The 13,730-nt window shown below is 39.3% G+C and overlaps 1 protein-coding gene across 3 annotated transcripts in view; it reads right to left on the bottom strand.

Annotated features, from left to right (window-relative positions):
- Nucleotides 1–13,730, bottom strand: part of ANO4 (anoctamin 4) — a 426,079-nt gene that overhangs the window by 254,850 nt on the left and 157,499 nt on the right. The gene's annotated exons all lie outside the window — the stretch shown is intronic.

Here is a 13,730-nt window from a genome sequence, read left to right as displayed (position 1 = left end):
GCTTTGGATATGCTGGGTCTCTGGCTCCCTGGGACATCCAAATAAAATGTTCACTCAGCAGTGCCGGAAATAGAGCTGTGGAGTTTGGACATGCTTCTGGCTGGAGTTCTTTGCTAGAGATGAATGAATGTTGAAGCTCTGAGAGAGCCTGTAATTTCCAGAGAAGAGAGAGATCACAGATGAAATCTGGAGGGAACTTCTAGAAGGAGAATAACCAAAATAACAGCAATAATAGTCAGTTTTGGTTTGGGGTTTACCATGTGCCAGGCAGTGTTCTAAGAGTAATAAATATACTACCTCATTTAAGCATTGTGTCAGTCATACATGGTACATACACATTCTTTATCCCAATTTTACAGATGAGAAAACTGAGGTACAGAAATAGTGAGTAACTTATCAAAGGTCACACATAAGTGGCAAGGTCAGGATTTGAACCCAGGCAGCCTGGCTAGCCTACCCAGCAATGTTGCTCTCAGCAAGAGAAGGGAAGCAAGGGGACTGCATGCCAAAGGAAGGCCGAAGAAGGAGAGAACTGAGTAGAGAAAGGTTTCAAGTGGACTGAGACAGAAATGGATGGCAAAACACAAGAAGCTGAAGAGTGAGAAGAACACAGGCAGTGCAGACTGTGAATCCACTACACTGAATGTAGGTCCTGTGGTAGACTGAATAATGGCTCCCCTAAAACATCCAAGTCCTGCTCCCTGAAACCTGTGAATATGTTACTACATGTGGCAAAAGGGACTTCACAGATTTGAATGAGGACTTTGATTGGGGGAAATTATCCTGGGTTATCCAGGGAGACCCAATCTAATCACATGAGTCCTTAAAAGCAGAGAACCTTTGTGGCTGGAGTCAGAGAGATGCACGCTGCTGGCTCATGGAAGGGGCCATGGAATGTGGCAGCTAGAAGCTAGAAAAGGCAAGGAACCAGATTCTTCCCTAGAGCCTCCAGAAGGAGCACAGCTCTGCTCACAATTCGATTTTAGCCAAGTGAGACCTGTGTCCAACCTCTAACTTGCAGAACTTTAAGGTAATAAATCTGTCATTTTCAGCCACTGAGTGTACGGTAATTGTTACCACAGCAACAGAACACTAATTCAGCTTCCCATCTCTCCTTAATCTCATTAATATTCTCAACAATGATTCTAAGACCCTGGCACATCAGCCCATCCCAGGCCATGACCACTGACAATGGGCCTTCCCCAGAGTCAGCACGAGCTTCACAACATCCAAGGCAGTGCACTGAGGGGCCAGTGAAGGAGGGAGATGGGGAAGCTGACTGCCTGAATTTCCTTAATCAGTATTTAATTTAACTGCCCATGAAACAAATGTTAATTCAAAGGGGTATAAAAATGTATCAGAACTAACTCCAGAATACAACCCTCTAATTACTTACTGATTACAGCTCTATGCTAACAGTGCAATTAGATTTTCAGCCATATGATGTACTTCTATAGACACTTTGTTTAACAAATGTTTGAAAAACAGCAAAAAAAAAAAAGGCATTAAATTACATGCATGGCCTTTGAAATGTAAGTTTTAAATCGAATTTACAATGATTATTTCAAAGAAATAATGAAGGTTATTTATATGATTTGAATTCTAAAGTTGATCCTAATTTTGGTATGAACAATTAAATTTCTGACAGTTACTAATTAATGAAAAACCCCTGGCAAAAAACTTATATTTCAAGACCATTTTGAAATGCCTTAAATTACTGTAAAAAATTGTAATCCATTCTCCTTAAGTAAATATTTCTTTAAAATAATTTACCCCCTACCTTGCCAAAATATGTCCAATATTTAGCAAACAGATTTGTTCAAAGCAAAGCATATATTCATACATTCTCATTCTATGTGATCTTTAAAAATTTGCTTTGTCATCACTGTTACATGGTGTTGAAAGCCTGTCCCTAAAGCCAAACCTCAATATACTAATGACTCAAACGGCTAGAATCAGGTATGCACACTTTCATAGCAATGTGAATATTGTAAGCCTTAGCTAACCATACTTTGCAAGTACCTTGTTCAGTAAATGTGGGATCACAGCAGGGTCAGGTCCCACAGAAAAAAAGGAAGTAAGGGGAAAATAAACACGCTGTTAACACTTTTTAAATACATGTCTCTGAGCAGCTACTGATCCCAAAATTCACTTGCATTAAATATCTATTGTAGTGGGAAAACTTTCTTTTAGAGGTCAGCAAACTATGGATCATGGGCCAAATCAAGCCCAACACCTGTTTTTGTAAATAAAGTTTTATTGGAACACAGCCACACATTTGTTCATGTATCACCAATGGCTGTTTTTGCACTGGAACAACAAAGTTGAGCAGTTTTGACAAAGACTGTATGGCTCTCAAAGCAAAAAATATTTACTATCTGGCTCTTTACAGAAGTTTGCCTACCCCTGTCTTAGATCAATATTGCTAAGGTATTTGGAAAACATTGCTCAGGTATTATGACCCACTGAAGTAAACTATCTCTTAAATGTTTTACAGACCATATCTGTTTGAAAATTCAAACTTTAATGGCTTGAACATTCATAGACTTTTGCACTTCCCTCCTCTTGTTTTATTTGGTAAGGCACGGCAAAATACCTGTGTAGCTGCTTGGCCTTTTCAAAAACTAATGTGGTAATTAAGAACACATTTTGGGGGGGTTATAGGTAAAAACAGGAAGAGTTCCAACAGACCACAAAAAGGCTCATGTGGTCTAGTGAACAGATGTAATAATAATTATCATAATATACAATAATAATTTTCTTATGCTGTTCATAGAGAGTGAACTGAACTGGGTTTAGCGGTGATAATGGCTCACGTTGAGGCATCATGGTAAGGAACATGGATTTTGGATGCAGACTGCCTGGGTTCAAATCTGGCCCATGCCACTACCAACTGTGTTCTTAATTAACCTCTAGGGGCCTCAGTTTCCTTATATAAAATGGAGATAATAATAGTATCTACCTCATAGAACAGAGTAGTTCTGGTCACATAGAAAGTTCCGTAAAAAAGTGTTGACTATTTATAATGATGTATTAACAATCCTATTATTGAGAATGAGATTAATGGTTAGGCTCTGTAATCCATCTACCCAGGTTGGCATGTGTTCTGGTTCTACTCCTTCCTAGTTATGCGAATTTGGACAACATGACCCAACTAGGGGAATAATAGTAGCATCTACTCTTGTGCTGTTTTGAGGATTATATGAGTTAATACATATAGCAGTGTCTAACACAGAGTATACACTCACTAAATGGTAGCTATTTTTATTATTTTCAGTATTAGTATTATCTTCAGTATTAGTATTATCTTCATTAATATTTTCATCACTGTACATCTTGCCTGATGATAAATGCTGTACACTGTGAGGTCACTATTATTATCAATATCATTTTAAGGGTACAGGAACCTAGGCATAGGAAAATTAGGTAACTGACTTCATTCATTAAATGATGAAACTGGAAGCTCAACCTTTCTACAAGCATTTGGAGACCTTTGGGTCTATATAACAATATATATAGAGGCTAATTTCTTCAAGGGAAAACAGGCTGACTGAGAAATAGGGAAGAAGGGGGACTAAGCAACACTGGAGGCTCCTGAATTTCTTTCCTCCCACAGACTCGCTGAATGTACAGCTGCGCAGGGAGCAATTCCCTTTAAGAGGGATCCAGAAACTAGCTGAGTGACTCCTACATATTGGTCTAATAAGAAAATACCACATCCAAACAGGTGGGAAAGGCTGAGACACATTCACATCATAAATCCCATCCCTGGCAGAGCAACATACAATCAGGAGGGAACCTTTAACTCTCAGCTACTCCCTGAGGAGTGAAGGGTTTGGACCACATACTTAGTGCCCCAACTTCTAAGGCTCCCACTCAAGGCACAGGTTCCCAAAACACTTAACTCTAAAGGCAAGGCAGCTTATGTCCATGAGGTGCATAGGACTATATCCAGCAATTCTTAACAGGCACGTGAGCACTTGCTGTGGCCACCACCCCTTCCCCCACACACACCCCTGGGCTCAGCACAGAGGGAGCAGGAGAAAACACCCATCTCCCAGTCTTTTCCTGGAAGGGGATTGACCACACACTTGACAAACGCCTGTCTGAGGGACTGACTTCTAACTAGCTTGCATCTAGTACTGACTATAACCCTCCTGGAGCCCCAAAGAGTAAGTGGGCACTTCTCCCACCTCCTCCCTCTGGCTTGCTCCAACAATAAATCCAAGTTGTCAGTAAATCCCTGGAAGGAGCATGTCCATGCATCTAGCACAACAATTTTTATGAATGCAATCAGACAGACAGGCCCTGATATCACGTAGCTCTGATAGCAAATAAAAGCAGTATTTAAATGGACACAGGAGCATCCTGCCACCTAGGATCAGTGCAAAAGGAGCAGGCAAAAATGCCCCACTCCCAGTTAATCCCTGGAAGATGCTTAACTGTATACTCTCCCAGCTGCTGACTCAGAATCCGGCTTCTAATCAGCCTGCATCAAGGGGCTAATTGTGATCCTCCCCTTTGAGATACTGACAGGTCTAGGCAGACCCTGAACTACTGACTGTCACTTAAAAAAAAAAAGATGATGGCTTGGGACAATCACAAAGACTTCAGAGACAATGAGGAGTTTGGGTCAGGCTGATTGATGAGGTTCATCTCCTACATGAGGCCAACCTGTCAAGATTGAGAGACATGGCAGTTTTATGTAATGCACAAACCAACACAGAGAGTGAAGAAAAATGAAGAAACAAGGGACTATGTTCCAGACAGAAGAACAAGGTAAATCTCCAGAAACTGATCTTTGAACAAAATGGAGATGAGAGAACACCCAATAGAGAGTTTGAAATAATGGACATAAAGATGTTCAAGAAAGCAATGTATGAATAAAGTGATAATTTCAATAAAGAGATCAAAGTATTAAAAAGTACCAGAAATCAAAGAGCTGAAAAATACAATAACCGAAAAATTCAACAGAGGAGTTCCACAGCAGACTTTATCAAGGGAAAGAAAGGATCAGTAAACTTGAAGACAACGCAGTAGAATTCTTCTAATTATAGGAGCAAGAAAAATGAAAAAGAGTAAAGATAGCTTAAGGGACTTATAGGATACCAAGAAGAACAATACATACATAATAGGGGTCCCAGAAGGAGAACAGAGAGAAAAGCACCAAAAAGCTTCATCAAACAAATAACAACTGAAAACTTCCCTAAGCTGAGGAAAGGAAAAGACATTCAGATTCAGGAAGTCCAAAAAGTAACAAACAAGATGAGTCCAAAGACCCACATCAAGACACATTATAATTAAACTGTCAAGAGTTAAAGACACAGTGAAAGTCTTAAAATAAGCAAGTAAAAAGCAACTTGGTACATATATAGCAACCCTTATAAGACTGTCAGTAGATTTTTCAGCAGAACCTTTGCAGGGCAGAAGAAAGTGGAATGACATATTCAAAGTGATGGAAGAAAAAACTGTTAATCAAGAATACTCTATCCAGCAAAGTTGTCCATCAGAATTAAAGGAGAAATAAAGAGTTTTCAAGACAAACAAAAGCTGAAGATGTTCATTACCACTAAACAGGCCTTACAAGAAGTGTTAAAGGGAGTTCTTTAAAGCCAAAATGAAAGAGCTAATTAGTAACATGAAAACACATAACTCACTAACAAAGTTAATATATACTTAAATTCAGAATACTCTAACACCATAAAGGTGGTGAGCAAATCACTTATAACTCTAGTATAAAGGTTAAAAGACAAAAGTATTAAAATAACCATAACTACAATACTTTGTTAACGTATACACAATATAAAAAGATGTAAATCGTGACTTCAAAAACAAAATATGGGGGAGGTATAAAAATGTAGACCTTTTATATATGTTCAAAGTTAAGCTGGTATCAGCTTAAAATAGACTGTTATAAGATGCTTTATGTAAGCCTCATGGTAACCACAGAGCAAAAACATATAGTAGGTACAAAAATATAAAGAAAAAAGGAATCAAAGCACATCACTACAGAAAGTCATCAAAACACAAAGGAAGTGCAAAAGAGAGGAAGAAAGGAATGGTAAGTATAAAGTAGCCAGAAAACAATTGGCAAAATGGCAATAGTAAGTCTGTATCTATCAATAATTACTCTAAATGAAAATGGACTAAATTCTCTAATCAAAAGTCAGAGTGGCTGGGCTTCCCTGGTGGCGCAGTGGTTGAAAGTGTGCCTGCTGATGCAGGGGACACGGGTTCATGCCCCGGTCCGGGAAGATCCCACATGCCGTGGAGCGGCTGGGCCCGTGAGCCATGGCCGCTGAGCCTGCGCGTCCGGAGCCTGTGCTCCACAGCGGGAGAGGCCACGGCAGTGAGAGGCCTGCATACCAAAAAAACCCCCCAAAAAACCAAAAAGTCAGAGTGGCTGAATGGATTAAAAACAAACAACTGTATGCTGCCTACAGGAGACTCATGTTAGTTTTAAGATACAGAGACTGAAAGCAAGTAGATTGAAACAATTATTCCATGCAATTGGAAACCAAAAGAAAGCAGGGGTAGTTATACTTATATCAGACAAAATAGACTTTAAGCCAAAAACTGTAATAAGAAAAAAAGATGATCGTTTTATTATGATAAAGGGGTTAATTCTTCAAGAGGATATAAAAATTATATTTATGCACCCAACATTGGAGAACCTAAATATATAACAAATATTAACAGATCTGATGGGAGAAATGGAAGGAACACAATAATAGTAGGGACTTTAATATCTCACTTTCAACAATGGATAGATGATGCAGATAGAAAATCATATGGAAAGACTGGACTTAACTACATGATAGACCAGATGAACCCAACAGACATATATAGAACATTCCATCCAACAGCAGCAGAATACACACCTTTCTAAAGTACACATGGAACATTCTCCAGGATAGGTCATATGTTAGGCCACAAAACAAATCCCAATAAATTTAAGAATATTGAAATTAAAAAAAAATAAGAATATTGAAATTATATCAAACATCTTTTCTGACCACAATGATATGAAGCTAGAAATAAATTACAATAAGAAAAATGGAAAATTCACAAATATTTCGAGATTAATCAATAGTCTCCTTAACAACCAATGGGTCAAAGAAGAAATCAACAGAGAAATAAAATAATATCTTGAGACAAATGAAAATGGAAATACAACATACTAAAATGTAGTGAAATACAGCCGGAGAAGATCTAAGAGGGAAGCTTAGAGCAATAAACACTTATATTAAGAAAAACAGGATCTCAAAGAACTTAACTTTGCACCTCAGGGGACTAGAAAAGGAACAAGAAACAAAGCCTAAGGCTAGAAGAAGGAAGGAAATAGAGACCAGAGTAGAAATAAATGAAACAGAGTAGCATGACAATAGAAACATCAATGACATTAAGAGCTTGTTTTTAGAAGAGATAAATAAAATTGGCAAACCTTAGCTACATTAAGAAAAAAGAGAGAAGATTAAGTAAGATCAGAAACGAGAGGAGAATACTCCAACTGAAAACACAGAAATACTAAGGATCATAAAAACTACTATGAACAGTTATATGCCAACAAATTAGATAACCTAGAAGAATGGATAAATTCCTAAAAACATATAACCCACCTACCAGGACTGGATCATGAAGAAATAGGAAATCTGAACAGACCAATTACTAATAAGGAGATAGTAATCAAAAATTTTCCAACAAAAAAATCCAGGACCAGATAGATTGACTGGTGAATTCTTCAAACATTAAAAAAAAAAAAGAATTAATACCAATCCTTCTCAAACTGTTCCAAAAACAATTGAAGAGGAAGGAACAGTTCCAAACTCATTTTATGAGGCCATCATTACCCTGATACCAAAGCCAGAAAAGGACAAGAAAGGAAAATTACAGGCCAATATCTCTGGTGAGCATAGATGCAAAAATCCTCAATACATTATCAAATTCAATGGTACATTAAAAGGATCACACACCATGATCAAATAGTATTTATTCCTGGGATGCAAGTGTGGTTCAATGTATGCAATAAATGTAGGTAATGTACCACATTAATAAAATTAAGGATAAAAATCATATGATCGGGCTTCCCTGGTGGCGCAGTGGTTGAGAGTCCGCCTGCCGATGCAGGGGACGTGGGTTTGTGCCCCGGTCTGGGGGATCCCACGTGCCGCGGAGCGGCTGGGCCCGTGAGCCATGGCCACTGAGCCTGCGCGTCCGGAGCCTGTGCTCCGCAACGGGAGAGGCCACAACAGTGAGAGGCCCACATACCGAAAAAAACAAACAAACATATGATCATCTCAACAGATGCAGAAAAAGCATTTGACAAAATTCGACACCCTTTCATGATAAATATAGAAGAAACATATCTCAACATAATACAGGCCATATATGACAAGCCGACAGCTAACATCCTATTCAATGGTGAAAAGCTCAAAGCTTTTCCTCTAAGATGAAAAATAAGACAAGGGTGCCTACTCTTGCCACATTTATTCAACACAGTGTAGGAAGTCCTAGCCAGAGGAATTAGGCAAGAAAAAGCAATAAAAGACATCTAAGCCAAAAAAAAAAAGAAAGTAAAATTGTCCCTGTTTGTATGACATGATATATTATATATAGGAAATCCTAAAGATGCCACCAAAAAAAACCCCATTAACATAAATAAATTCAGTCAAGTTGCAGGATGTAAAAACCAATATGCAAGATCACTCATGTTTCTATACACAAACAACAAACTATTGAAAACACAAATTAAGAAAACAATCCCATTTAAATAGATCAAAAAGAAGAAAATAAAGATACTACAAAAAAAAGAAAATTACCGACCAAGATCACTGATGAATATAGATACAAATATCTTCAACAAAATACTAGCAAACAGAATGCAACAACACAGTAAAAGGATCATAAACCATGATCAAGTGGGATTTATCCCAGGAATGCAAGGATTCTTCAGTATACACAAATCAATCAATGTGATACACCATATTAACAAACTGAAGAAGAAAAACCATATGATTATCTCAATAGATGCAGAGAAAGCTTTTTTTTTTTTTTTTTTGTGGTACGCGGGCCTCTCACTGTTGTGGCCTCTCCCATTGCGGAGCACAGGCTCTGGACGTGCAGGCTCAGCGGCCACGGCTCACGGGCCCAGCCGCTCCGCGGCACGTGGGATCTTCCCGGACCGGGGCATGCACCCGTGTCCCCTGCATCGGCAGGCAGACTCCCAACCACTGCGCCACCAGGGAAGCCCACTACTGTTATTTTTAATGTTCTTTTCCTTTAGCTTTTGCTATAGTTAAAAGCTTAATATACTATTCTAAAAAAAAGAGTTAGTATTCCAATTCTGACTATCAACTTAATCAGAGCTCTGGGTGATTTCATATTTTCATTTTGGCTTGAAGAGCTCTGTTCAACATTTCTTGTAAAGTAGGTCTAGTGGTGGTGAACTCCCTCTCAGCTTCCATTTTTCTGGAAAGGCTTTATCTCTCCTTCATATTTGAAGGATAATTTTGCTGGATAGAATATTCTTGGCTGGCATTTTTATCTTTCAATATTTTGAACATGTCATTCTACTCTCTCCTGGCCTGTAGAGTTTTTGCAGATACCTTGATGGGAGGTTCCTTTGTAGGCTACTGCCTTTTTTCCTGTCTGCCTTTAAAACCCTTTATCCTTGACTTTTGACAGTTTTAATATAATGTATATTGGAGTAGGTCTTTTTGCATTAAGATAATTAGGTGTTTTATTAGCTTCATGGACTTGCAGATCCAGTTCCTTCCCTAGGTTTGGGAAGTTCTCAGGTATTATTTCTGTAAATAAACTCTCTGCTCCCTTTTCCCTCTCTTCTTCAGGGATACCCATTATTCTTATGTTGGCTTTTTACTGGAGTCAGGGAGCCCTCATAGGGTTTCTTCACTTGTAACTCTTAGTTCTCTCTCTTCCACCTAATTCATTTCTGTATCTCTATTATGGAACTTGCTAATTCTTTATTCAGTTATGATCTGCTCTATTTCCAATGCATTCTTAAAGCATTCTTCACCTCATCTGAGTTCTTCAGCTCCAGAATTGGTTTGGTTCTTTTTTAGAATTTCAACATCTTTGGTAAAGTACTCCTTCCATTTGCTAATTTTATCTCTGAACCCATTTGTAGTGCCTTTCTGAGTTTTCCTGTAGCTCACTGAATTTCTTCATAACAGCTATTTTAAATTCTTTGCCACTTAGATCACAATATTCCATGCTTTGGGTTTCAGTTACCGGAAAATTGTCATCTTCTTTTTGTGACACCATATTACTATGATTCCTCATGGTGTTTAAGGAGAAGTGCCTTTGCTGCTGCATTTGAAGTAGCAAGCACCCTTCTGATTTAGATAAGGCTCTGTTTACTTCGATTCTAACAGTTCAATAGGTTGATGGTTAGGTGCCTTCCTTTTATTTTCTAGAAGGTAACACCATAGCATAAGTTTTTGGTTTCCTTACCACTAAGGTAAGGAAGGAATGCATTAAAAAAAGCAAGAGGTGCTGGCAGAGCAGAGGAGGTCTGTACTTAGTACCTGGGGCTTTGGGTGTGCCCAGGACCTGGTAGGCTGATCCTCAGGTGACGGGAATCCCAGAGGTCCCCGGGAAGTCCTCTTGTCTCCCAGGGCAGACAGCAGAAGATACTTTCCTTCAGTTCTCTCTTGTCTGCCTACTGCCCTTTCCTTTCCCTCCTCTTAGTCACTGCAGTCTCTCTTCAGAGACAGCAACTGGTCCCTCCAGCTACAGTGTGCATGGCTAGGTAGAGCCCAATTCACCACCTTCACCCTCCACCTCATCTGCCACACCAGCCACCACCTTCTCTGCTGTCACCACCTCTGCCACCACTGGCTCCACCACCACTTCCCTCAATCTGCTGCCTCCTCTGGAATCCAATCCACCCACTTTCAGGTGCACAGATGGATGGACCTCTCTGCTACCCTGGTATGCTGTGCAGAGGTTTTGGGTTTTTTTTGTTTGTTTTTTGGTTATAGAGTACACAAGAACTCGTATAATGCAACAGCAAGAAACAAACAAGAACCCAGTTAAAAACTGAGCAAAGGACCTGAATAGACCTTTTTCCTAAGAAAACATACAAATGGCCAAAAGGTACATAAAAAGATGCTCAACATCACTAATCATCAGGGAACTGCAAATCAAAACCACAACAAGATATTATCTCATGCCTATTAGGATGTCTAGTATCAAATAAACAAGAGATAACCAATGCTGGTGAGGATGTAGAGAAATCTTGTACACTGTTGGTAGGAATGTAAATTGGTACAGCCACTATGGAAAGCTATATAGAGGTTCCCCAGGAACTTAAAAATGGAACTGCTGTATGATCCAGCAACCCCAGTTCTGGGTACGTTTCCAAAGGAAACAAAAGCATTTTCTCAAAGAGATGCGTGCACCCCCATGATCACTGCAGCATTATTTACAATAGCCAAGACATGGAAACAACCTAAACGTCATTGATGGATGAATGGATAAAGAAAATGCAGTATAAACATATAATGGAATATCATTTAGCCATAAAAAGAAGGAAATTCTGCCATTTGCATTAAATGAATGAATCTAGAGGGCATTATGCTACGTGAAATAAATAAGACAGAAAGGCAAATACCGTATGATCTCACTTATATGTATAATCTAACAAAACCTAAAGTCATAGAAGCAGAGAAGATTGGTGGTTGCCAGGGGATTGGGGGATCGGGGAAATATGGTGAGGCTGGTAAAAGGGTACAAACTTTCCAGATGAGTAAGGTCTGAGGATCTAATGTATAACTTGGTGAGCATAATTGGCAATACCGTATTATAGAGTTAAAATTTGCTAAGAAAGTAGAATTTAAGTGTTGTCACGCACACAAGAGAAAAGTGAATCTGTGAGGTGATGATTAAGTTGATGGTGGCAATCCTTTCATAATGTATATGTATTTCAAATCATCATGTAGTATACTTTAAGTACATTACTATTTTGTTAATTATACCTACATAAGCTGAAAACAAAAGAAACAGGGTTATGTATTAAATAACAGTTGCCATGACAACTGCTTTTCTCCCGTTTAAAAAATTGTGTTGGATTGCAAAACTCCACAAGCACATTAACGTTAGAGTTGGGAGAAAGTCTACAGATAGCTATTCCAAAATCCTCATATTCCAAATGAGGAAAACAAGGTCCAGAACAGTTCCATGACTGGCCCAAGACCACACAACAATTTTAGCATCTGAGCACAAACTAAGATCAGACAGTCTGGTCTGAAATCCTTCCATCACCACAGACCGCTAAGGTTTAATGCCAGAAACCTAAATGGAAATCATTTTTCATTGTGATCTACTCATTATTAAGTGGTGAAGAATTTGACAAGCAGAGCCAATCAATGCTTGACATATATTCTTCAAACGAACTCTGATGGAAAGGCATACTTGTCTACAATATCTGACTCTTCCTAAGGGTACACTGGGTGGATGTAAAGAAGGAAATTTCAGGGCAGATGGTCACATAAATGTCTTCACAGCTTAGACAGACTAGGCACACCTGCAGCACAAAGGCCTAATTGGAAGTTGCACTAAACACACTGACATGTTTTACTGAGGTAAACATGTTTATATGAGGGCAATCGTGGTGAGGATCATTGGCAGTGACTTAACCTCTTCACCTCAGAAATATCACATCATTAGGAGGAAACATGGTCAAGGCATTAAAAAAAAAACCTGAAGCCTGGAAGCAGTGATTCATGCTGCTCTTTGGATATGAAATGAGAATTAAATGATATATGTGACTTTTTCTTTAATAAATTAACTTCAGACTTGCAATATTAGAATTTATTTTCCATGCTGCAGCATAGCACAGCAATTAAGAACAGACTCCTGGGGCTTCCCTGGTGGCGCAGTGGTTGAGAGTCCGCCTGCCGACGCAGGGAACATGAGTTCGTGCCCCGGTCCGGGAGGATCCCACATGCCGTGGAGCGGCTGGGCCCGTGAGCCTGTGCTCCGCAACGGGAGAGGCCACAACAGTGAGAGGCCCGCGTACGGCCAAAAAAAAAAAAAAAAAAAAAGAACAGACTCCTGACCCAGACCCTCAGGGTTAAAGTCTAGACCAGTTCTGTGATCTTGCATGAAGCACCTTTATGCCTCACTTTCCTCATCTGTCAAATGGGGATAAACTCTCAAGCGTTATGATGAAGATTAAATGAGTCACATGCTTAGAATGGTACTTGTCTCTAGGAAGCACCCAATAATAATTAGCCAATGCTATTACTACCACTATTACTACTGATAGAGGACCTAAAGAATTTAATTTGTCTTCCAGAAAAGCACACATACCATTTATTTTTTCCTATTTTGTGATGTTCTTCAGGATCTGACTTCTAACGAGCTCCTAGAATCATCTTATTTCTCAGCTCTCTGTCCACACTCTTTTGCCCATTACCCACTTCTGCCTGCAGCCATCCTAAACTACCCCCATGGTGTGTGCTGTACTACATCATAACTCCATAAACGTGTGTGCCATCATCTCTACTTCGAGTGCCCCTGGCCCTTCAATCCTGGTCCACTATAACAACCCTACTCTTCCTTCTAGAGGTAGCTCAGCCGATACCATTCTCGAGTGCCCTCCCCAACAGCTATGCAGATATACCTTCTCCTCCCTTTGTGCTCCAGTGAAATTCTGTTATAACCATTATCTTACACTTCTACTATAACTATTATCCTATTATTTT

The sequence above is a fragment of the Orcinus orca genome, chromosome 11 (assembly GCF_937001465.1).
Source record: "Orcinus orca chromosome 11, mOrcOrc1.1, whole genome shotgun sequence".
Classification (NCBI taxonomy): Eukaryota; Metazoa; Chordata; class Mammalia; order Artiodactyla; family Delphinidae; genus Orcinus; species Orcinus orca.
Note: the sequence above shows the minus strand (reverse complement) of the source record. Positions and strands in the feature narration are given on the sequence as shown.